General features: G+C 33.1%; 1 protein-coding gene across 3 annotated transcripts in view; it reads left to right on the plus strand.

The window, feature by feature from the left end:
* Positions 1–27,373, plus strand: part of LOC112683168 — a 206,439-nt gene that overhangs the window by 51,317 nt on the left and 127,749 nt on the right. Inside the window, exon 2 of one of the 3 annotated variants that reach the window (XM_025554068.1) lies at positions 8,120–8,161. The exons of 1 other annotated variant lie outside the window; for it this stretch is intronic. The gene's annotated coding sequence lies outside the window, so the exon portion shown is untranslated. The remainder of the gene's footprint in view (positions 1–8,119; positions 8,162–27,373) is intronic. One more of the 3 variants, XM_025554076.1, reaches the window with a different exon arrangement.

Consider the following 27,373-nt stretch of genomic DNA (forward strand, 5'->3'; position numbering starts at 1 on the left):
CGCAATTATTTTACTATAGTTCATCTTTGTCGAGGATAACTCTACAATAATTATCGAAAGAACGAAAGCCGAAATCGGACCATGTTTTAAACTAACGCACCCGCGCAACGATATCCTATTTTTCCTGTATTAATGTACAATTTTTTTTTCTTCGAGATTATGCATTGTCATCAGCACCAACCGAAACGGTATTTTTTTTTTCATTTTTCCGATTCATCGAATTATTGTGTCCTCTGGTCGTCGTTTGTACTGCATCGTAACCATCAGACGTAGACCTTGATTTCGAAATTTCATTCCCGCCATATCGTCTGTAAGACCGTAATTAATGAAACGGCAACAGAGGCGCTGGAAGGGCTTTGGCGACGACGCGTGTACATGCATTTCGGCTTATAATACAGGTGTTTGGATTTCTATTGTACATAAAACGAGATTAGTGCACTATGTGTACGCAATTGTAGTATGTATGGACGTGCACAACAACAATGATGTGTACAGAAACAAAACTATAATATTTGTACCATTGATTCAATGTACTTAAATATATTTAATCAATGTTTGAATTATTAAATGCAGTTTGTTTTGACATGATGATGACATGACTTTGTCCTGTACACTCGCACGGTATGGATTGAAACAATAGTTCACGAGCCGCGGTAGATATATGTGCATGAGATCAAGTGACTATTAATAGACTGAGGGATGGATATGTTCGGTGGGTAACGTATAATTATGGTGACTGGACATAGAGATCAAACAAAAACGTAATAAAAAATTAAATTTAAATTTATTATATGGTTAGTATAATAACAAATTATTATAGTGGTAAATATTATAATTCACAATTAAATTTCAACTAATAAAAATAATAAAAAAAAATTTGACGACACTTATTATATACGGTCTTATCAAGTTAGACAACTACGATATTATACCTGTTGCTGAAAATTACGTGTTTTACCTCTGACAAAATCATCATTTGTTCTATTATTTTAATCTAAACAAATATTTTTAAGTTTAGCACTCTGATTTTTGTGAATATTTTTTTTTTTTTTTGGTTGTGGTTCAATCCCTGCAACATCCGTGTTTCTATTTTCATTCGATTTATTTATTCTTATTTTTGCAAAGCATTTATGAACTTCTATATTGGTAAGTTCGATGAGTGGTTTTACATTAGTGTCTGATACTCAAATATTTTATTGATAAAAACTTATAATACGAAATTCCGTACGAAGCTATCAACTGTCGTTCTATGCATAATTGTAGGCGATCAATTAATTGCTATCAACTGTCGCGCTATCTATTGAAGGGATACCGATTCAACGGTCCACTCTCAGGGTCGTCCCAAAGGGGGGTCTTTGGGGGGATGTCTGACCCCTCCCCAACGAAAACACTAGTCGGCAGTCGGGGTTTTTATTTATAGCCTAGAAGGACCTAATTTTACTTACGGAAAACAAATATTACATATTTCGTAATACAATGTATACACGAATAAAATTTATATAACTACTTATTATACAATATAAAATATTATTATTAATCGTGTGTTCACCAACTTCGGGAACACTGAATTTCTTGGCCGGATTATGTTGGAATAAATCTAATTTTTTTTTACAAGCTAGTGGTATATAAATACATATGTTCAGATAAATTTCAAATTTTTAACCTTCTCGGTACGCACATGCATATTGCAACTTATTTTTTTTTTAATAGCAACCGGTATTTAAACCAGTTAAAATGCATAAAACCATGTAAACAATTTTAATTAAATAACTGTACATCCGTTTTATTTTAATCTTGTTTATAAAATGTATATATATAAAAAAAAAAATACATAAAAATATTCAAAAAGTAACAAATAATAAATTATTATAAATGGTTTTATGCATTTTATAATGAATTGTAAAAATGTGTTATTTATTTAAATTGAAATGGCTCTCATTCAGTCAATTTTGGTTTTAGTTAACTAATATTATTTACCCCCCCCCCCTTGATTTTCGTCTTCGGGACGGCCCTGTCCACTCTACCACATCATATTAATTTATTAACACCTATTACTTTATTACAAGTTATAGTCTTACTCATATGATAAAATACTATCTTGTGGTAATACGCATTTGGTCAGACTATAAAATATAAATTAATCATCAAGTGCACGTATAGGCCCTTCATATTCTCAAAGAAATATTGCGATTTTGTGTACTTAACATGATTATTCCCAAGATAATGCATCAAAAAAAAAAAAAAAAAAATTAACCCTACGAAAACGAGTACGTCACTTGTAAGATATGTACATCGAGAATGGGCATTTCTTGGACGTTTTTACACCGAATTATTGTCGTCTCTAACTTCCGGCCTGTTTTGTAAAACGAATTTATTATTAATATATATATATTAATATTTTCCCCTGCCACCCATTGGTCGAACACGAAATAAATATATATTTATATATTTATTTACTGCATGCGATTCATATAACAGCAAACCGTTTCAGTCGGTAAAAAGATATACATATATATATATATATATATATATAGAGAGAGAGTGACAGTAGGAAAAGAGAAAAAAATTTAGACGAATTCCAGTGAGTATTGTGTTCTTAAAATCGTTGCAATAACTCAAAGGGCCAACGATTTTTCCTGTGGACGGGGAAGGGTGATGACGACTACAATGTATAACGAAAGAGAGAGTAAGAGTAAGCGACAGGGCACGGCGAGTCTTATCCGAAACAGCAACGCGACCTATGATGGCGACGGTTAGTACTTAATGAATCCGTCGGGGCGTTGTTCAATGGATTCCCACAGATCCTATACTCGTTTCGTGTTATTATTGTTACCATAATTATTATCGTTATTATCGTGTATACACCGTGGTGGTTATAACAATAACAATAATATGTGTGTGAGATTACGTTCTGGTTGGTATTTATTTTTCCCCCCGTCCCCATTCCCGTTTCCATTCGCCATCCTTGGTGCTCATGAAATATTACCGTCGCATTCCCGTGCGCGTTATTTGTGTATATTAAACCCGAATTTTTTTTTTTTTAAAAAAAAAAAACTACCACCACACGACTACCACTAGTACTTTCATTACTACCGCGACTCTAACTCACCCGCCTGCCGTTGCCGACACACATTCGCAACGCACCACTACCAGTACGTATAAATGTATAGGAATATATGATCGGTGGCGGCAGGACATGATAAATCGCAACGCCTCCGGTCACGCTACCCCGTGTGTACCGTGCGGGCGAACGCGTACGCATATTCGTCCTTGCGCTCCTGCCGTCGACCACCCGATGGATCCGTCACGTTCAAGGGGTGGCCATACACATACACACGGATATAAGTGCGCGAAAATTTAAATACACACCGAGTGCCCAAGTACATAATATCCATATATATATATATATATATATATATATATATATACATGAGCGAAACTTAGGGGGTGGAAGACGGGGATTCATCAACGGGCGTAAAATTTTAGAGGGTGTAATTTTTATAATTATTAACAAATAATTTGTTATTTTTAACATTGTTAAATACCGATATTAGGTTAAAACTCAACTCGTATATTAATTATTAGAAAAAAGTGTTCGAGAAGAGTGTTCGATTATTGGTCTGCGATAGAGCGTAATTTTAATATTTTCTCCGGGCGTAAAAATGCCTAGTACCACCCCTGTATACATGTTATTATTGTTCGGTAGTAATAATATTATTATACGGCGAGTAACCGCAACGTCCGCCGCTGCCGCCGCCTATCGGATCGCGTGTTCGCCGCCCACGTAACATTGTACGACACGTCGACGACTAGGACGACGTGCGTGTCCCGTTCGCCGTTTTTCCGCCCTTTTACGCTCTGCTGTGGCGCGCAAACGTATATTACACGTTATCGTTACTACCGTTATTGTTATTATTACTGCCATTACTCGGCCCAGCGACTTACGACGATTAAGACATTATGCGGGTGTGCCCCCGACCCTTCATCCACTTTCGCCTGGCGATCCGTGTCCGTCCCGGTCGATTTCCGTTTAATTTAGCACGCGCGCGCGCACGTCTCCGATACAAAAAAAAACCGCCACAAAGCACGCGTGCCCAAAACCGTACGAGGTCGCTACGAACAGTCCACCTCCGGACGCGGCCAATCGCCAGGAAAATGTTAATAAGACGAATTTGTTATTAAGGGTATAATAATACGACGACGGCAACGGTAGCAATAACAATAATAATAGTAGTTTAACAACTGCAGCCCGGCACAAGATCGGGTCTGGCGATTTGCGTTTCACGATTATCGAGCAGGTACACGCGTGTGCGTACGTCACCATGCGCATAATGATATATTGTAATACGGTACACCCGTTTCGGGTAATCTACGCGGCGCACACAGTTGTTGTGATACGTTATTGTATAACGACGTTGTAATAATGGCGGGGTGCAATTAGTGGCGAAAAAAATTGCGCAGCCCGGCGGTAAGCATGGGGTAGTGGAAAAAACACAGTTTGTTAAACCTTGTGCGCACGCCGCGGTCGAACCCGCGGAGATACGTACCGGTCAAAAACGGAATATTTTTATTTGGTTCGCTGTGAACAGTCACGCAGACCAATGTACGTGGTGAAACGTTGAATGATCTTAGTGCGGAAGAGTAGGAAGAGGATACGGTGGTTGAAAACCGACTTCCTGGAAATCCCGAGGAAAATATATCTAGAGGAAGACGCGGGAAAAGATGGATTCATGTGGTAGACTAAAATTTAAAAACAAGAGTTGCAAACCGGGTAGAAGCTTTTCTCAGATGGTCGGCGTAGTATTCGTGGCGAAAAATATAAAAAATAAATAAAATATTCTTAGCAGACTTTTCGTTTAGTACTATGATTCGACTGTAAATATATGCATGCTTGTAATGTGTGACTGCCAGCGTCCAATTACCATCCAATAAATGACTTCAACGCGAGATCATATATACGTGATTTATTCAATATTATATTCGTTGTACTTGTTGTTCACACGAATCATCGCGTTGCGAATCGAACACGGTTTGTCGGTAAACCTAAAGCGGTGCGAAGTAATTCAAGGCGTGATACGTATAAATGTAGCCGTTTGACTGCACGGGGGTATGGGAAAAACGATTTTTACCGTTTAAGCACTGCGAAGGGGGGTGTGTTCGGGTAGCGCGAGCGTTGTCAACTGTCACTGTACAAAACCGAAGGGGACAATTTAAGATTCGGTCCGTCTTGTTACCACCACAGCAGTGCCGAGTAATTTAGCTTTTTCGATTACTTTTCCGTTCCAAACCACCAACCCTGCCATCATTTTCCCTTTTTTTTTTTTTATTAATCAATTGATTTTCTCACCTTTCTTTCGTCTGTTCCTAACCTTAACGTGACACCCGTGAGGGGATATGTTTCGGCGATGAAAATACATGTACATTGTACATTCTAATTGAATCCGCTCGACGTGACAACGCGATACAAGCACTAAACCTGCGGCTAACAGTTTTCCGTATAATTTTTAAACGATCGTTGCTGCTCTTTTCACGTACGCATACTCTTATTTACGTCGATTCACGTCAAATCTTACATGGTCATAATCTATACGTCACCACGGAACTAACATCGAGGTTTACGTTTTAAACTTATTGCACTATTATGATGAAACGAAATTATACCGCTGGAAAAACTCGGTTCATTAATACAGATACTTAATTTAAGTTGAAATAATGTATATTTGTGTGTATTTATATGTATATATGGATTTATGATTAAACGAGTGTCGTGTTCAATTGAACTCTTAACGGATGTGGCTTTGAAAAGTATCTCATATATATATAATGTCTTGATGAAGTTTTCCGTAGTGTATAAACAATTAAGACATATTTATACCGACTGAAAGTGCGTGAACCGTTGTCGGCAAATAAGTCGCAACTGAATGAAAGTGTTTTAAGAGATAAAAAGTTCTTTAATTATCCAGTATTGAAAAATATAAAACGTTTACTGTATCATTATATAATTCTGGTGGAAACATTTTTTTTTTTTTTTTTACATATTTGTAACAAGAGCCTATTAAAATGAATGTGAAGAAATTTTTTGAATATTACTGAAAATCGGTCATTAAAAAACTATGTTAAGCTGGTATAAACAAAATTAAAATAAATAATTGTTTGTTTGAACCTTTAAACTTTAGATGACATTCGGTACTATGTTTTTGGAATTTATTAGTATTATGTGCGAGGAATTCGACGAAAATATTGTTTAATATAAGTATAACATTGCTCTAACATATTTTTAAAAACATTTCAGATTCTCTATATCATCTATATAATCACTCGTTATAGTAGGTTTGACTATTTTTCTCTAATATATTTTTTAACAATTTATATTGCTTATTTTGTTATTAGTCTCATAGAACGTGAACATTTGGTGAACTTGTTCTTGATTTGACATTAATAATGAGATTAATTTTAGATAAAATAATTAATTATACAAAAGACTATAACAATAAATACACTGATATTTATATTGAGCTAACGTTTATTGTTGTAACAAAAAAAAACACGATTTCACTTTGTTGCACGTTATAATATTAATATTTATTCGGGAACAAAGGTAATATAATAAACATTGTCTATTGGCAAGGTAGAGTTGTTGCGTGTTTTGAATCAGTTGTATTTCCTGATAAGTTTTGTGAATAACTAATTCAGACTTTTAGCTTTAAGGTTTAAACATCGAAGCGATTAACAATATTTATTGTAATAGTATTTTTTTCCGAAATATACAGAATATTAAAACATCAACATCAATATTTTCAAAACTACCTACGAAATGATTTCTTAATTAATTCATAGATATTGTGTTGTGCACCAATAAAACGATAAATCATTAAATGATTAAATATTATAATAATAATTGATATTGTTATGTTTTCTACTTATATTTCGTAAAAAAGTGAATCAAAGCGTTTAATTAATCCGAAAAATATTATGAAGATCCGTCAAAATGTAAATCAAACTACATGCGATAGAATAAGAGTATACAACTTTTCTGGATTTGTAACAAAAAATTAAACTAAAAATGTTTCATAATCATTTTTCGTCAAATGCATTTTAAAAGATTACGAATGTAGTATACGTATCAAACAATAAAAGATTAAGGTTTTAATTATTACGAAAAAACAAAGAGAAACGCAAGTAACAGGAAAGAGTGAAGGATTGCTTTAAACCAATCTCATTATTGAGTACTGAAAAAAGTGAAGAAAACATAAAAAAAGGCTCGTAGCATACGTAAATATATTCGTTTAGGTGAAAGTTTTTATACAAAAATAAAAAACTTTCTCGCCTTTACAAATCAAACGTTATCTTGAAAACTCTTTCAGTTTGTAGACGATTTCTATGTTAAAATATTCTCCTCCGTCCCGTATTGTTTTCAATCATAATCGTGCGAGAATCAAAAGAAACATTTATTTTATTTTATTTTTTCAAATATTTTTTCCGCATCCTTCCACTCTTTTTCTTTTGTCGAAATGAAATACCGTTGGTTTTATCGGAAAACGTCAACGTTTTTGAAAAAATATCTCGTGTCGGTGTACGGTATCGAGAACAAAATAATCCTAGCATATTTGAAAAGTACCAAACACAAAACGTTTTTGTAGACCGGTGCAGTTGTGCAATACTGTTATCTTCTCCGCTGTGTTATTATTGTGTTTCTTATGTCTCATCAATAAGACAAAATATTCGGATATTACTTATTAGCAACGCACGTATTCTCCACGGTGGTGCGGATCAGATTTACATAAAAACGTGCGGCAATAGCATTCGGACCGCTGAATCCTTTGAATCCTTCAAAAAACGATGTTTTCGAATTTCTCGGATGACGTTTCACCGTCGTGTGCAATTATAAGTCCGACCGAGGTACAATACTTCGTCACCCGAGGACATTACTTGGGTATGTGTCATTGTCCGTTGGACATTTGCCTTGCACGGACGTACGGTAGTTCACGTTATAATATTTTTCGAGAGAATCGGATTTCGACCGTCGGACGGCATTACAGTTTGTCTCGACATCAGCAAACATAACAACACTAAAACGTATTTCATAATTTCATCTAATCACGTTCGTTTTTTTTTTCAGAAGCACGACGATCCGGAGGATTTCGAGTGGAAGTTTTGTAAGGTGAGTTTTACCAGTATCCGATTATAACATGCGTGGTTCTAGGACTACATTTTCGTATGGGCAAAAGTAGATTTATAATTAGGTTTTAACTGCAAATAATATTCCTCATTTCCTCCCTCTTCCCCACAAAATTTTTTTAATAAAATATTTATCCTTAAAGCTTCCAAAAAAACCTTAAATACTAGCAGTAGGTACATTATAGTGTATAGCTTAAAATCTTTATATTAATTATATTAGGTAGGTAATAAATATTTAAAATATTAAAAAATAGAGTAATCCTTAGTTTTAAACTAATTAAATATAATTATGTTAATTTAAATATATTTAAATTTAACTGTCAAAAGAGTGGAGACTATTTAGACTAATCAAAAAAAAAAAAAAAAAAAATAGTAAGCTAAATTTGAAATTGTATTTTTTATGCTTGCAAATATTTTAAGGACAGCAGTTGGATCCTTTAATAATTTTTCTGAGTTTTACCAATGGATTCGTAAGGATAAACAATGTTTGGTTGTACAGGAGATTGATCATAGTTTAAAATTAAGTCTAACATTTTTAAAGATTTTACCAATTGTCTGATCGGTTCCGGGTTAAAAGCAATACTTCTATTTACACTGGTGTTTTCACCACCTGTAGAAACATTTGTATGTGCTGATAGAGATTTTGGTGTGTCTCCTTCAATTGTTTTTTCAGCCTTATGTTTAGCAAAATTAGTTTAATTTATTAGCAAAATGTTTTCATTATATTAAATTAATAGAAACTAAATTCACAAATTCACAATGAGAAAAAAACAATACAATAGTCATATATCTAAACAATATGTTCGAGATACCGAGGTCTCACTGTATTAATTTATTATCACGTTATGCCGAGTTTTATGAATGATATTTACCGTACCAAACTTCTGGTAATTTTCGCTCCCTCCAATTCTGAACTAAGATAGTACTGTCTTAGATTACACGCCTATCTCTAATCGTATTATCAATACTAGAACAGCTGCAGACTCTGCACCGACATTATTACGTGTATAATATTTTAGTAAGCTCGTCAACGATATAATGATAATAACATAATTTTAAATTATTATTATAATTTATCAAATGATAAAACATCTTATTTTTGTATAAAAATTACATTTTTAAAATGAGGGACACCAGAAATTTTGGTATGGGCATCTGCCCCCCTTGCCAATACGCTAGAACCAGCACTGAATTGTAACCCCACGGTAAACGTTATTTTTTACTATCAACTCGCGCGTTGAGTTTACGTGGCTTTGATGTTTCGCGAAAATCGTAACGTACCTTCGTCTTCCGGCGTAGGACGGATTGGACAACAGCTCTTGTGCACACGCGTGAAACAGCGTTCAAACGCGGCCGATGATGATGTACACGTGTAGTAAATATAAACATATTATTTTATTTTTTTCAAATAAAGGCCGCGAGAACATGGGTCGTCGACCGAAAATCGGAGAGTATATTATTTATACGTATAACGTACGCATTATGTTATTAGGTTTAGCTTTCGTTTTTTTCGCCGTTTTCGTTTTTATTTGTTTTCCCCGGCCGGCGGTGCACAGATGGTGGTGTGGAATATAATGGGGTACCTACTCCGGACGTGAACGAAAGGGTTCCAGTGCCGGTATGGATTTTTGCTTCAGTAGCTGTACAGCGGTGTACTGTGTACACGATGACGCGTCGACCCAGATTGCGCTTTGCCAAAGGATATTTTATTACCCTCACTGTCACCCACCACCACCAGCCCCTGGCTCGAGATCTGGCAAGGTGACAGATTCGCAAATCATTCGTTTCGCTCCGCCCGCATAGGATTAGATGATAATAATAATAATAATAATATTGACAATAATAATAATAATACGTGAACGCAAAGTTGTTTGTCGACAAAATACGCGCACGCTACATAGTCAAACGGCTAAGTATGTCTCGCTGTTATTATCCCCGAATTCTGCACAGGTTTTGGCGTGCATTGTTCAGGTTTATCGATACCGCGATTCTGTGTAAAAGCCAGAGTTGAGATGATTAAAACATTTTTTTTCAATAGTATTTTAAAACATGTTTCGATAATTTAATCTAATCAAATGCGGTTTTGTTTAAATCGTTTAAAACATATGATTTACATAAATAAATATTTTACCCACTTTTCATCTGATAATAATGATAAGAAATCTTCATTTTTTTCCATTTCTGACAAAAACACTTAAAATATTAAAATTGGTTAAAAAATAAAGAGTCATTAAACTGTAGATCATATTTTTTTTAAAAATAAAATGCTATTTTTTATATCAATCTACAAAGGTTTGGATTTTAAGGACATCCATTTGAGAACATTAAATTGATCAAAATTAGCTGTTCATTTTTTCAAAAACCATAGTTTTAAACATTTAACATTTCTTTTCTTAAATTAGATGCATTTGATTGGTTATAATTATTTTTAAATAATTCTTTTACTTTTAAGGGTAAAAACTCTAGTTGTTTTCGTTATTGAAGGCATTTTCTACATAACCATCTAATTTTTGAGTGAAATAAAAGTTTTTTATACTCAACATCGACGAAAGTACAAAATTCTTTTAATGATTCTGTACATACTGTATGAATTGAAAAATAATTATACATTTTTAACATAATAGACTTTATATCGATTAGTAAACTATCAATTGAGTATTGAACACAGTTATTTAGAATGTGAGCAGGGCGTCCGATTTCAATAATTGGTTTTTTAATATGCTGTTGGAGACGATAAAAAATATTATTTGTTTATAAATAGAAAAAACAGTACATTTTTGCCAATATAAAAAAAGTGATAGTACAAAAATGTTAAGAGCTCAAATGAGAATATGTACTCTTAAAAGAGTATATATAGTAACCCTACATATACAGTTGCTGGGATTTCGATAGGATTCCACAGCTCTAACAATATTTCGTCATCGGAAGAGTCACAAAACTCCATCACATGCAATTTTTGTATTTCTATTTCTTTTAATATTATAATTGTTAATTATTAATATCAAATACTATACAAAAAGTTTACCTAACTATTGTTCAATTTTACTACAAAAAGAAATAAATTATTATCAATTATTAAAATTGATAAAAAAAAATCAGCTGATTAATCTACACCGAAACCGTTTGTTTTGAAGACGGGTATCTGATCACACCCCTTACACTTCACCCAGACACTACACTAATTAGTGTACACTTTTTTTTCCTAAATGAACAAACCTAATGTAAAAAAAAAAAGTTGTTTTTAAACGGAAAAAAAAAATACAATTTTTGGCCTATCATCTACTATCTTCAAGTTTTATTTAATTTTTTGCAATAGTTAATTTATTATTCGATTTTTACTGTTCAGCGGTTAATCAGTAATTCAGTTTAATACCTACATTATAACTTTTAAGATATATGTACTATATTTCTATAAGTTAATCAGATAATATTTCTAATAGTCAATTGACACTGTAAAATACTAAATAAGTTATATTAATAAGTTCCATATCTTATGATAGCAACAAAATAATTAAATATCTATAAAGAATATATTAAGTTTAAACAGTTAGTTTAAAACAGTTTTATAAATAAAGATAAAATAAGACAAAAAAAAATTTAGAAACCGTTTAAAAATTACAATACATCGTAAAAATATAACAAAACTTATTTTAAGTTTAAGAAAACTAATTTATATTATTAATAAATAACATTTAACAGTTGAATTTTAATTTTTTTTTTATTAAATTGTAACACTTATAAACACAATAATAATAAAAAAATATTATTATATTGCATGGAGACTAGAATATAATACTTAATATTATGTATTTTATTATTATTTATTAGTAAATAAATGATTCTATTAATTGTTATAATATTAAAATATACCAAATGACTAATAACTAATAAGCAACAGTCATGATCAAGTTTACAGTAGTCACTAGTAATGTTATGTATATTCGATCATTCGAATATCAGTATTCGATACTACAATACCTAATTTGTTTTATCCGTTTTTCCATGACAAACTTTTTCTACTACATATCTACACAACTAAAGATAATTTATGTCAATGATTAATCGACCTAAATACGAAAATAGTTCTTATCTGCAGATACCTGTTCGTAGTTAGCTTTATTTTACTCGTTGCAGCCTATAACGAGTAATAACCATACTCGTTGTAGACGTATATTTTAACATACAATTATATGTGCTGTGCCGGGTTAGGTTAACCTAACATTTTGCTTGTTGTAAGAAGTATCTCGTTCTATAGGGATTTATAGTTTATACTGTATTAATTATAATTTAATTATGATATTCGAGTATTTTGCACAATTTTTATTTTTGTATTTTAATTGCCCTGTCAAATAGTAAATATCGCTGGCTTCGAATCCACTTCTCGCAGCCTTTATACACCATAAACCATATAATAATATTATTAAACGTTTTGTGTTGCATGAAAACTTAAACGAATAATTTTTGTTACGTATTGTATCGTAACATCGAATATTGATATTCGAAAATTCAAATATTCGAATAATTCCCATCACTAGTTATTACTAAAAAAAAAAAACTTCAATGTATTTTTATTATATATTTATACTCCAAACGTAGTACATTCTTCTGTTATTACATTTTTACTATTTAGTATTTGTATGTTATTACTTTTTAGTTATTAGTGTTATTACTTATTAGTTATACGCCATAGGTACGCAGATAATTGCTACTTTATTAATATTATATTTAATTATTTAATTATTTAATTATACTCCTTTAAGTTCATATATAATATTATAAATAAACCTATACTAATAATTTTATTTTGTTTATTTAATTTTATTTAATTCGATTAAAATTTGTTTTCTACAAGTTTAAAACGGTTACAAAAAAAAAAAAAAAAACAATTGAAATAAACATGTTTAAAACGATTAAAACTTTTTTTTATATATAAAAAACATGTTTTTATAAATTCTGGTAAAAGTACGATTTTTCGGGTTCTCAGATATACAGAACGTGCCATGTAAGAAAAGAACGGGTTTAATAAAACAAAAAATAAAACACAACAAATTTATTGAATTGTAATTTTATTGAATTCCCAAGATCTTTTTTAACAGAATATGCTGTTTATTCATATATATATATATATATTACCATTATCTATAACATGGTGGTCAACTCTGTACGTGCACATTTAGTAAGGTGGCGAAGAACCAAAAAGAGGTGTTACAGTGATTTATACAATCATTGTTCGTCGCTGTGATGGCCGATTGTTAGTTTGAAAAACATGACGCCAATTGAAACTGTATTGGTATTCTAAATTACCAACACAATGGACACTTTCCCGTTATTTCAACCCCAACCGTCGATGAGTGACAGCTGATCCGAATCTATCCGTTTCAGCGCACCCTGTACAACTACAATCATACTATTTTACGGTTTTTTAAGAAATACATTTTTCATTGGCTTCGATTTACGAATTTGATACGATTCAAACTAAAACAATAAACAATGCAATACAACATGCAAAAATACTTTAATAGGAATTATTATTAAGATATTCTGTTATCCTTTGTAAATTTATGATAATTTATATTAATCTGGGTCTCCAAATGATTTCTTTATAGTAAGGGTTGCTATTATTTTTTTTACTAATTAAAATATTATATGAAAAATACAATAACACGTATAAGCACTGTTACGTTTGATATACGAAATGAAAGCTCTAGGCACAAGTGATTGGTAAGGGATTCAGTTCGAAATGTCGAAATGAAAGTACAAACCAAAAAAATAAGGGAAAACTTATAACCTTAGAGGTACAAACGAATAAGGCACGAATAAGGTACAAGTAAATGTCGTGATTTCGATCTGAACTCTCTAATTCTGGGAGTTAGGATATACAAATGAAATGTTTAACCGCGTTACCATCGTGTATATGTATATAAATATACTCCAGTAGTGTAATCTGGATGTAATATTATGAGTTGTAAAAATTATCCAGAGCGCGCACACCTTTAAGGCTACAACGTTGTTAAAATAATTATTTTAATAAAAACCTATCAATTATATTCTATCAATATAAAATATAAATAATTATTATTCTATTCCGGTATACATTATTCCAAACTAATGAACTTGAAATTTAGTACTAAACTAGCTTCAAAGATCACGTTAAACACTTTTGTTCGTTTCGCATAATTTTATATCCGCGCTATAAAGTACACAGTTTTAAACCTGTCTCATTTCACTAACGAACATTTTAGGGGTAGCAAACTAATAATTTTTCGACCTCTTACGCTGCTGACATACTTCGTGCAACGACGGCTTTATTAATGTAAAACATTATACATTACAGTAGAATGCCATACGCGAGCGCCCTTCGAGATCGTGTAGATTAAGGTATCCTGTGCATGCGGGGGTGCGTGTGACTCGTTCCGAAGGACATTTCCGGTGGTTTTTTGCGTTTTCATTTTTCCCCCGCGGCCATCCGTTGCTGACCACGACCGTTTCTATCGCTATCCGATCGCGGTAAATATTATTATAATTAATGGATTTGTGGCGTGAACGCGTGTGTACATAATAACGTTGTACCGGAGGAAAAACCTCCTTCGGGTTGATCGCGCGCAACGCTCGTCGATGACCGGGGAACCGACTCGATCGGCTGACACTGCTCCGCCAAACGTGATGCGTACAGTGTTACAGTGTTTGTGCGATTTATTTGTGATCCTTTCGAGGCGAAAAATTAAACGACAATCCGATTCGATAAAGTTGCTCTCGTTAGAAGATTGTGCTCAGCCGTTCCGGCGAACAACAGGCGAAATGTGTTTACTTTTCACGACTAAACAGACGTATTGTCGGGACGAAAAAAATAAATGCACATAAATTTACAATCAGACGCGTTTTCCAGGTGGCGTTTTCACTGGATTACCGTCAAAGATAAAACGAAATATATTTGTTGTGTAAATGCGAGCAAGTTGTTGTTTACACAAATGATTAGCACATTTAATATAGTACAACCGTAGTGAGTGGGTACAGCTTAGAGAAGAGCCTTCTTTTCTTTTTTTTCTTAACCCTAGTCCCCTTCCTTCCCTCCTCGTAAAACAGAAACATTATACGATGCCGTAATAATGTTTTGGATTTTAAAATTTTCAAGTTTGTTATAAATCAATTTTGTCTACTTACATGTTTTATTTTTACGTACATTAATTTAAAAAAATCAATGTTACTTGTGAATACATTTGCGCAAGGCTTATTTTAAGGTTTTTTTTAGAAGTGCACAAAACTTAAAACTCAACCCCCTCCCCACACTCTCAAAAATATTACTCTCTGTGTATGATTATAAACCCTGCTGCTGTCGTGAAATAATATTGTGATTATAAAATAATAATAATAATAACACAATCTTAATAAACTTAATCTGATGATTGACGGACCCTTTACCTGGACTCGGCCATGAAGTTAATAATTACAATTTATTATGAGAAATTTTATTTATAGATAGTATTTACAGTTACGCATTTTTTGAATTAGAGCTGCGCTTTTTTCAAAGTTACGCATAATGTGTTCAAACGCACGTTAAAATAATCCCTGCATTTGCGAAAATAATTCAAATAAATTATAAAATGTTTATCGCAAATAGTATTTATTTTCAATAAGACTCAATCGCCTACATCATTAGAGTACTGGCAGTTTAATTGTTGAACAATATCGAATGAAATCTTTGTTTCGAAACTTTATTAGGATTCATTTTAGAATTTAAATATAATTTTCTAGAAATAAAAGCTTTTCCAAAACTTTGCAAAAATAAAGTTTTTTCTATATGTCATTATTGCGTTGTCTGCATCGATTGGCTTAAAACTAATCTATTCTGAATTCAAAATTCGTTTAAAAACTTATTATATTTACATGCATTATTGAGTAATTACGTACGCAGATAAGTCTGACAAATGCTATTATTATTATTACTATAGGAAAACTAAAGAACAATATAACATTACATGTAGGTACCACTGTATTTCATTATTATTGTTTTTTATTACAAAAAAAAAAAAAAAAAAAAAACATTCGACAATAATATATTTTCAGATCCATATAACAGTCGTAACAAAATTAGTTGAAATATTGTTTTTTGCTATGAGATTTAACCGGTTAGTAAAGCGATATTGTTCGACTGTTTACGACTTATAAGCTACACGCGTACCATACTATTATGGTTGGTAATATAGGTTATGATAAGTCTATACGTTTGCGCGTATCAAAAAGATTTATAATTCGGAATTGCACTCCGAGTAAACAAGAATAAGTTCATCGCGTAGTCATATATATCGTTTGACCCGGATTTGTGTTAAGTGGTCGGAAAAGAAGGGGGTGCGAGCACGAGAATAGATAAGTCCCAGCAGGACCCACCAGGTTAGCCCGCCGGTGGAACTCGAGTCTATCTCTACGTACACAAGTACGGAGTCTACCAGACATAAATTATCCGACTAAACTGCAGTGCAAGCGAGACGCGTTCACCCCCGACTAATCTGTTTCCATTTTTATCTCCGACTTATTTGCATTACAAGAAATACTATCGTTTCGACGGTACAGCACACAACACATTTGTGGTCTGCAAATAAGGCGATTGTAATGTTTTTTTCGCACAATTTTCGGCCGGTTTAATTGTTTTGTACGAAAAAACAAGTAAATAAATAAATTACGTTCGAAATACTAACATTTTTACATTATTCGTATAACCGTTACGCGGAATATACGTGTTGTTCGATCGGTGTCATTCAAATCCCATTGAGATGCGGTTGAACGCAATATATGTTACACACGAATGCGATTCGCTTACGCTTGCTGTACCGACTGCGATGAGTTGTTTATTATTCAATCTTGTACCGCGGTGTAACGTGATTAAACCGAATGCGTGGTATCAGTTCAACAATAACTTTTGCAAACACGATATTACACTAGTTAACAACTTTGCATTGCATATACATACCACGAAACGATGAGAGTGAATAAGTAGATAACGACGTTTTATCACTGTGTATACATGGACGAACGTTTGACAATCATCCGCGCCCTAATTTCATTCGACCGAAAGATATTAGAAATAATACCGGAGGCCACGTAGGACGCATGCGATACCGTTAATGAGTTTTCGTATTTCCGCATAGAAAACACATCAATCCCCCGATTAAGTTTTAATAATTAAACGTGTACACCTATCGTATTGCGGGAGTCGCCGAGGAAACGTATAACTCCGAACCCCCTTGTATTCATAAATTTAAATCCAGGTTAACGAGCACATTATCAGTTAAGCAAATTCCTTTGAGATGGTTAACCTTCATTAGCCGATGGAAATAAGTAATTTTTAATAACATTTCGGGTCCCGACGTGGCATTCGTCTTCGGGAATTGCAACAACTGCTACTACGATGCGCTAAAATCAACAAAGTGCTCATGCAGACGAAGAAAAATTTGCAGCAATCTATATGGAAACGGAATACAACACGAGTTGCGAAGGAATTTATTTCCAGAGATTGCCTGGTCGGATCATAATCTAGAGTTCTGCTGTTTTTCTCCGGTCTACGCACGCACTGTAAACGATGGCCATTAACGTCTTTCGAAAACAGGACGACTGAACGGCGTGCCAGTGTGATTGTATGTGTAAGTGCAATTGTGTGTCGAAAGTAATCGTATATGGAAGTATAAAGCTGTATCCGTCCGAAGGGATGACGTTCGGGGGGGGGAGAAGAATGCAGGGGAGGTAGATTGTGTCGAAACGACACGCAGAGAGCCAGTGGAATCGATAAAGTCATATAATAAGTTCAACACCGTGGACGGAATGGGAGTAGGGTAGTAGTGAACTTCAAGAAGACTACGATAGGCTGGACGCGGAGTTCCGTTGTCTGTGGAGCGGGAACTATACCCTCAGGGGTAGAAGGGTCAGGGATAAAATCTGACCGTTACGTTCTTATCGATGGAAAAGAGTGGTGCTGGGTAGTGGTTAGTGAGAAGGGTAAATATAAGAGTGAAAGAGAGAGAGAAAGAGAGAGAAAGAGAGTAAGAGAGACAGAGAAGGGGGACAGGGAGACGGTACGTGAAACAAATTTGTGCGAAATCCTACTTTTGCTTCTTATACTATATCTTTTCTTTCTTTTTCACTCGTATTCTCTCTCTACTTGTGCAACTACGACTCGATGAATTATTTGCCCCGAGAGAGTTTTCATAATAACAAAAACACAAAAGATCTTCTTATTCCACGCACACTGCTATAGACACTGGTTCGCAAATCTCTTCATATCTATTTGGTTTCAACGGTGAGCGTTTTTGATTAAAAAACATAACAATACAGTTATAGGTGACAAGAAAATGGCGAATACAAAATATATGATATAAGCACAGTCGTTATATTTTAAGGGTCGAAGACGATTTCAAGCGACATCATAGTTTTGCAACGTTACAAATGCGTACATGTAAGCGTGTGCGTTTCGTTCTTTTTTCTTTTTCTTTTTGCATAATTAAACTGTCATTGAAATCAACAACTGTTAAGATAACGCCACGTTTGTTGTTCATAAAATATATCGTATCTAGATAAATGGTGAGTACATTTCATTTGCGGTCAATAAATTCACTATTGCGTTGCACTAGGTCTATCTAATATGTGATTTTGTTCCGAGATTTAAAAATTAGCGTAAAAATTATCTGATCGCATTTTGTCTTTTGGACCATAGCCACGACGAGCAAATCGAATCCGAGCACACTGCGTGATTACGTAATCAAAGTAAATTTCTTTGAAAGCACTCTTAGTCTTTGACCGTTTTTCATTATAATAATGCGTAACTATAAAATTTATTGCGCAAACTGATGAACTCATCCAATAGAATCATGTGCATTGCCTTTCAGATAATATATGATTTTTTCTAACCGTTGCTTCACGGTAGTTATCGAAAAACGTATGACATGATATCAAAAACGAACACCACATTTTTTAATTAACACTTTCCCACGCAAATGAGTAAAATTATAAATCAAAAGATTTTTCCTTATCTCATAGAGGGATAACATTTATTTTTAAAAATTTAATTCAATTTTAACGAGCTGTATTCATGAAAGTCACTAAAAGATGTCCTTTTTGTGAAATATTATTTCGTATCTGATTAATGTTAACTCTGAGCGCATCGTAATGTCTTTAATTCTTCATAATAAGTGTTATCCGAGAATTATTTTTAATATGTTTTATAAACACCGTTAAATTTGAACAGATTTTTATATTGATGCGAATTTAATTTGTATACTTTCATGTATTGCGACATTCGTACCACTTAATGAAATTTACTCGATTCACTGTTCATTCAATATGAAATAATTACCGATGTTCAGGTTAAAAGCTTTATAATTAAGGAGGATTTTTTTTAATTTTTTTTTAAATTATTCTAATTTAAAATATCCGTTGAATTATTTAGTTCGAATATACAGGTATTCAATGAATTTACCTAAACCATAACAATATTTCTATAACAGATCATAAATTAATAGTATACTCATATATACATAAATAAACGAATGCTTAGCCTGGAGTATTATTTTATTTGTTATGTATGAACGGTTTCAAATTAGAATCAATCATCAGGTACGTACAAAATTAATAAAGTCGTGATTTTATTGACTTACTACATACCTGATGTTGAAATTTTAATACCAAACCGGTCATACATTATAAATATAATAAGGTATTATTATTATTATTATTATTTGAGAATTAATTAATATATTTTTAAAATCTATTTATTTATATACTATATTATTTTCCTTCACCATTCTCTGCATATTTTATAATAACGTATAACTACGATAACATTTGGATAAACACATTATATATATATATTATATAATATATCCCGTCATAGGAATTGATTGGCGTTGAAATGTTTGGCGATTGTATGTGATGTTCATCGCTATAACTTAGACGATCGCGGTTCATTTGTTCAGTAATTTTATACCGAATTCAAAAACAATAGCGCGCTGCTTAAATGAGTACATACATTTGTAAAATATTTGGTATGCACAAGTTACATTACAGGATGGTAAAACATCTTATTATATATTATATTTTAATACGAAAGCAAAGAACATTTACATCAAATGCACAAACACTTTTATGCGATTCCGCGTGTTTAATTAAATTCCACATACATTTGAACAAATAAATTATGGACACGTTTACTTTTTATGCAAAAGATTTTCAAAACAAAAAAAAATATATATATATAAGCTTATATTACACACATAAGAATAGATATTTGTATTATATTATATTATTATATTGCTTTCGAGGTAGAATATGTATAAAAAAAAAAAAAAAAAAATGAAATAATATTGAAAGCCAAATATGGACCAATATAACATTCGGCTATTCAGTATTTACGTTCTTTTCGGTGGTTTCGGTTATATATAACCACCAATATTGCGTTTGCAATCAGACTGCATTCGAATTCAAACGAATGTTGTCCATATAATGTTTTATATATATACATGGAATATCAAAAGTGTAGGAAAATTGTAAAAATCATTTTTTCTTAATGACACTTTTGCTGTTGATTTTTTACGAAATGAAAGAATTCTTAAACGTTCAATAATAATTTATTGCCGTTTGCATTATTATTATTCCTTTTTTTCTTTTCTTTTTTGTTCCGCCAGTATGAATAGGTGTCCCCAATAGAGTAAACGTTGAAAGTTATCCGCAGAGTGCTTTAAAGTATTAGAAAAATAAATGAAGCAAAACCATGCACATTATATTTAATACCTTCTGCTGCGAAAACTTATTGTTCGGTCCGTGTACAGACATTTCCTGATGATGTTTTTATCATACATCACAACGATCCGTATCGAAAATCGAATACTGGATGCGTGCACATTATCAATATTTATTGAATGTTGGGGATTTGAAAATAAAAATCTCGGATTGAATTTCACAAGAAAACAAGAACGGCGGAAAAACTTTTACAGCTTAACCGGATAAATTGCACGCGTTTAGAACATGACAACTTTAAGGATATTGTTTATATCTTCTTGCACACTATATTGCACAGCGAATGAACACTGCACTATTAAGGAAAAAAACTTGGAACGCGCGTCGTATACGTGTCCGTTCGGACGAGAAAAATATGTGCTCTCAAACTTCTGTACGTGCAGTGATACATCATGTACACAGTGGCGAGGGGAGAAAAAATTAAAAACCAAACAGTCCGAAGAATGTGTTTCTATATCGCATCAGGGAACCACTCCCCCGTTGACTTATATTCGTATTTTCAATAGAACACTCTCGATATTATCAGAATCATTGTTTGATACTATCGAAAAAAAAACCGAAATTCTATTCCGAGAAATTGATTTTGTCATAACTGTTATTCCAAGCAGAATATCCCTCCCGTATGGTTATCGCATTGAAAGGGTCGCTGTATTTAGTCCTGGACACGTGTCCTGCGACACTTCCATCCTTTAATTTGTCATCCTTACGCACGCGATCGACCGAACGTGGAGTGTCACAATGGACGTTTTAACTAACGCAAAACAAAACGAAAAATAAAAATGTCATATCTCTCTGTCATAAACGTTTGTGAAATATACGACGTGCAGCAAACGTGAACCGGAAATGATTTTTAAAACTATACCGTTAACGATGTGACATTTCGACCGCGAAATAGTATGGCAGTCATTTTACGTTATTATCGTAATAAAAGGTCAGATTTTCCACTTTCGTGAGATTTGATTTCAACTGTCCATGATTTCAAAACAAGTGCTCGGGGACAACGAAAAGGAGTGTTATTGTCGTTGGTCATTGTATACGTCAGCCGAGAATAATAAATGTCATGTACGATGACATTAGAATAATGTGTAATAACGTTTCGAACGAAGAGGTAAAAAAGCAGCGTCACAATTCGAAACTGTTTAAATTCATTAACATGCCCGAGACTAAGAATACAAAGAAAACCGTCGAGGGTAACTGGTGGCTTGCACATCACATCAAATTCGCTGATGGCTTATCTATTATTCCTGTTCGCCGTTTCTAGAAATGTTCGTAAAAAAAAACTATGTAGGTACGTGGCCAAATATTAAAATATTTCCAAGCTTTTATAATTGTAATTTCTCTAATATTTTTGTTCTTTTTATGTCGTTCAAACAAACTAAATCCGTATAACCCACCCCATTGACAAGTCAGAGAACATATTTTTACCTCTAGGCATATGTACATTTATATAGAATACACGGTTACAAAGATTATATAATTTGAATGGATATGAAAAAAAAGAAATCTAAGGAAAAAGTTGAACATTACAAATATTTTCTTAAAAAAACATACAACACAAAATGATTGTGCTGAGCAATTGTTTTTCTGAAAACCGTAAGAACATAAAAACGCCAAGATTCGTTATGAATACGAAACGATTTCATGAAATCATAACAATAATATTTTTCGTATAATTACCTACCAGCCTTATAGTGTTGTACGCTACAGTTGCTCGTGCAGCACGTTATTACTCGTATCTTTATTATATTTTTGTTTTTTTGAATAAATCTCCTCGCTAATAATATTATGATAAAGTCCTAGTCTGTTTATGCACGCGCGTTTGATGGTTTCTGATTATTCACAAAAACGTTTGTACCAGCTGCAGAAAATTCTGTTCGCGAGTGCAAAATATTTACGAAGAAAAAAATAATTTATCCAAACGCACGTGGTTGAATTAATTACGTAATCAAAAGTTGTGAGTTTGAATCCAGTATAGATGGACATGTACACTTTAACTCGCTATATTTTGTTCGAAGTACGCGTAGAATTATTTACAACATTCTACATCAACTGCAAAAATACTGACGAAAATATGCACTTTTGCGGGGAATTTCGTTAAAAAATTAAAACTAAAATTCGGAAGATCGTATTGTGGTATTCAATTTCAGTGGTAAGTTATCATGTAAATTTCACAATAAAAAGTAATTTTTTTTCCATTGTTTCTCTTTTGTTTAGGGGGACTCAGAGTAGTTGGCCATTTTCCAGCGCTGAAACGTTACTACTTTTACGTCTTGCTAACAAGTTCTCATCTGAAACGCGAACGGCAGCTCAGTGTATTCTCCCCTCGACACGACTGGTGGTGTACACGTATATCTGGAAATAAAAGTTTAAACAACGAACACGTAGTAGCTCTGAAAAAACGCACTTCCGACATGAAACTCGGCCGAAACGATTAACAATTCAGTCACGGGGTCGTCATCCAAGCACTGCGAAGCTGTCCCTCGTCCAACCGGAAATCGCTCAGGAAGTCGCAGGATGGATGTAAACAGATTATCGTTTATATTAATAAAACATATGATATTTATATCGACTTGCGTACGTGTACACGCACATGGTTTATACAAATGAACGTGTTTGTTTAACGATGCCCGAGAAAAAGGTCGAGAAGGGAGGCGCAACTCTAAGTATATTTTTGCGCAAAAGTTCGAACTGCACCTGTTCCGACCAAATCCCTATATTTTAAAGCATTGAACCTTATCGTCCGTCCGGTGGTGGTCGCATAATTGGCGTGTGTGTAAAATATTATCCATCAGATCATCGCCGCCGTTCTGTTCACTAACGATTCGGTAGTCAACCGCCAGTGCAACGAGTCTAAATATTAAAAGCTCATAAACGTCCGTTTTTTTTAAATTTTTTTTTTTTAAATCTTTTTTTCATTAGGTGCTTGGGTTAGGTGTGCATCTACGTATAATAATATACTCATCTGTCGTCGGATCCCGTGGAATCGCTGCGTCCTTTTATCCGCCCTTCGCCCCCTAATACCGCTAATTGAATACGGCTTACGGTCCAGGACCCGCGGCCGGACGACGAACCATTTGCTGGTCAACGTCCCGTGGAAAACGGTCGTGCAACCTTGTTTCGTTATTATTATTACTATTTACTTATTCATTATTTTCGTGACTTAATTTTTTCATCCACATACACGCATGTGGATTATACATAAATATAAATGTATTTAATTACTTTAATCATAAATAAAGCGCAATAACGTGGATAGAAAAAGTAAATGAGTTAACAACAATGTTGAGTCCGACCAAAAAAAAAAAAAAAAAAAAAATTAAAAATGAATAAATATAATACATTATATTGTGTTCGTGTTATGGATGTACGGAATATGTGATGTGTATATGTGTTATGGAATAGGAGCGAAGAGGAGTGTGATTTTGTTTATTAGGGATGTTAAAGCAATAAGAAGGGGGTTAAGTACAGATTTTAGTTTGTCGAGGAATTTGGTGATGATGTGTAGAGATTGATCGAGTGGTGGTTTGTTAGCTGTGATCTTGGCATATGAAGGTTTTTCATTTGAGCTTGAATTGGGAGCTTCATTTCCGCTTCTTCGAGATGGAAGTGGTAAGGCAGGTGTTGAAATAGGATGATTTTATTTATTTATTTTTTTAACTTACAGATAAAGATAATGATAAAAACGTTATTATCTAGATAATGAAATCGATTAATTCGTTTCTTTCTATATCAATAACGAAAAATTCTTATTACCAGTACTATTATTTACTAGCGGATATGATTATTTGTGTTTGTATAAAATATTTTAGCAATCTTCCAAGATTTACCCTAATGAATGAAAGCATTATACCCTGAATTCGTTATTTTTATACTGTAAAACTCAATTATCGAAATACCATTACATTATAAATAAATGTTTATTGTTTTATCAGATAATAATTTTTGAAACAACGTTCTTATATTTATTCATAAGAATAAATTAGTACTTTTACTGATCATTTAAAAATATTAATAACCTACACATAAATAATGAGCATACATAATAGGTATTTTTCATTGTAAAAATCTAATATACTTGTCAACTAACCGAAAACAAACATACTATTACGTCATAATATTTTTTAATACAAGAATAACACAAAAACGTATAGTCATTAATAACAACAATTTGTCGATAAAACTTACGTTTAGTCATTTAGTTGAAAAATTCTCAATTATTTAAAAATATACAATATCGAATTTAGATCAGACTGAAGACGATATAGCTTTTAAATCCATACTCGCACACCGACACACGGACGAGGCTTCAAATAAATTAAAATATCATGCACACGTGCTTTTATTAAAAATGCCATGAATATCGGGTTGTTCGTGAAAAACGAGCATTTATTTATTATTCAAAATCGTTCACGCCGACCGCCCTACGAGAAATACGTTAATTTAAGGCAAATGCGTTTTAATTTCCGAGGTACATGTGTGTGTGTGTGTGTGTGTGTGTGTGTGTGTGTGTGTGTGCGTGTGTGTATACAATGTGTATTTTAAGCATGTTCGACCCTTTCATTGTGGTGTGAATACAATTTTTTTTCAAATTCTGATCAATCGAAAATGTCTGCAGTACTATTAGATTATGTTTTCCGATACATAGATTTTTGTACTTCTTAAGAATATTTTCTTGCAGCAGTATAAACTTTTTTTTTTCAAACAGGAACATAACCTTACATTGATAATTGTACTGTTAATTTTCCTTTTCCTAAAATCGTTAATGACATGCCATCAAAATTCAGACTAGTATTTCGGAAGTTATTCAAACTTATCTATAAAGGACTTGGTATTAGCTTTTTGATCTGTGCAACAAAATTAATTTTGATAATGTTAGATTATTAGTCGTTTCAATTAAACACTATTTGCTAATGTTTCAAGATGACAAGACTGTAATGTAAAAGCTTATCACGGTACACTTATTAAATAAAAACAATATCGGCAGCAATTATTTCATAATTTTCATACGCAACTTTAGAGCTGAATAATTCAATAAGAATTGATCGAAATGTTGACCATATTACATAAAAAAATCCAGATAAATGCACCGAGTTATTGTTATTGTAAAAAAAAAAAAAAATTGACGTTCCCATTCGCAAAAAAATAAAATGTCGATGGTACACTAAAATACTCTTTGCGAAGTACCAATAAAAATCGATGTTATGAAAAATAAAGTTTATACTTTACATTTACCGTAAATCAGTTATCGGATATCGAAAAAAACATGCATAATTTCAGTGTAAAAAATAAGTGATGTGATTGAAAAATGCGCTCTGTATGAGCAACTCTAGAGTTGTATATCTGCTAACATTAATATCTCGTATCATTTATACGACGTCAATCGCGAACGAGCGCGCACCGAGCACGCGGTAGCCAGTATATTATTGTAATGGTATTGTAATCTGCCGCCGCGACAATGATGATAATTATAATAATCGTAATAGCTGGTGTTCTTGAACGCAGTCCGCCCGAACGGCTCCCACACATTGTTCTCGACGGTATTTGAACATCGATTTACGGTTTCGGTTGTGTAAACGAATACAACAACGTTAATTACAATTGTTATCGGCTTATCATACGGTGCGTTCGTAATATTAACGTAGTTCCGTTGGTCTAATAACGCCGGACATCGTTGTAATCGTTTGCGTTCAACGGAATAAAGCGACGAATAGTTTTTGTTTCTGCACCGTTATGAACATGTTTTGAACGGGTTCAATAGACAATCCGATTGCAGCGACGGCGTTCTGAAATCAATGGTGTTATCAGAATACGCGGGGAACAGGTAGTCTTAGTCTCCGATTCGGAATCGCTGCGTGTAAGACGACCCGTAAAAAAATAAATAAATAAATATATATAAAATATTTTATCATACTTACGAAACACCCTTTCGTCCCTGTGGGTGGTAAGATCCATTCGGCTAGGAAGACTACCGGCCGTCTGACTATTTCTTGTTTACTCCGACTTCGGCCTGACTTACTTAAGTGAGTTATATATCTCATATATAACTACTATACTTCAATCAACTGATATGGTAACTTGGTCCCGTCACATTTTTGAAAACAAAAACCATGGCATTAATGTTAACAAACTCTAAAACTAATTTTTTTTCCTTGTCAATCGGAAAGTAAATAACAGATGAGTGCATTTGGTCGTGAAAACTTTTGTCGCAACGCGATTTGTCAGCTCAAACGAATTTAATATTCTTTTTATGAGAATTTTATTTTTTTGTAAGCTAACTGCAATTTTTTGCAATTAATAAAAATCAATATTCTACAGTCAAACGAGGCCCGATGGCACGGCTATGATCGTTGTATCCTTCGCGTATCCTTTCAGCTGACTCGGATAATGACATCCCATCGGTTTACACCGTCATTGT

This window comes from Sipha flava, unplaced genomic scaffold, assembly GCF_003268045.1.
Source record: "Sipha flava isolate LNK unplaced genomic scaffold, YSA_version1 104_pilon_pilon, whole genome shotgun sequence".
Classification (NCBI taxonomy): domain Eukaryota; kingdom Metazoa; phylum Arthropoda; class Insecta; order Hemiptera; family Aphididae; genus Sipha; species Sipha flava.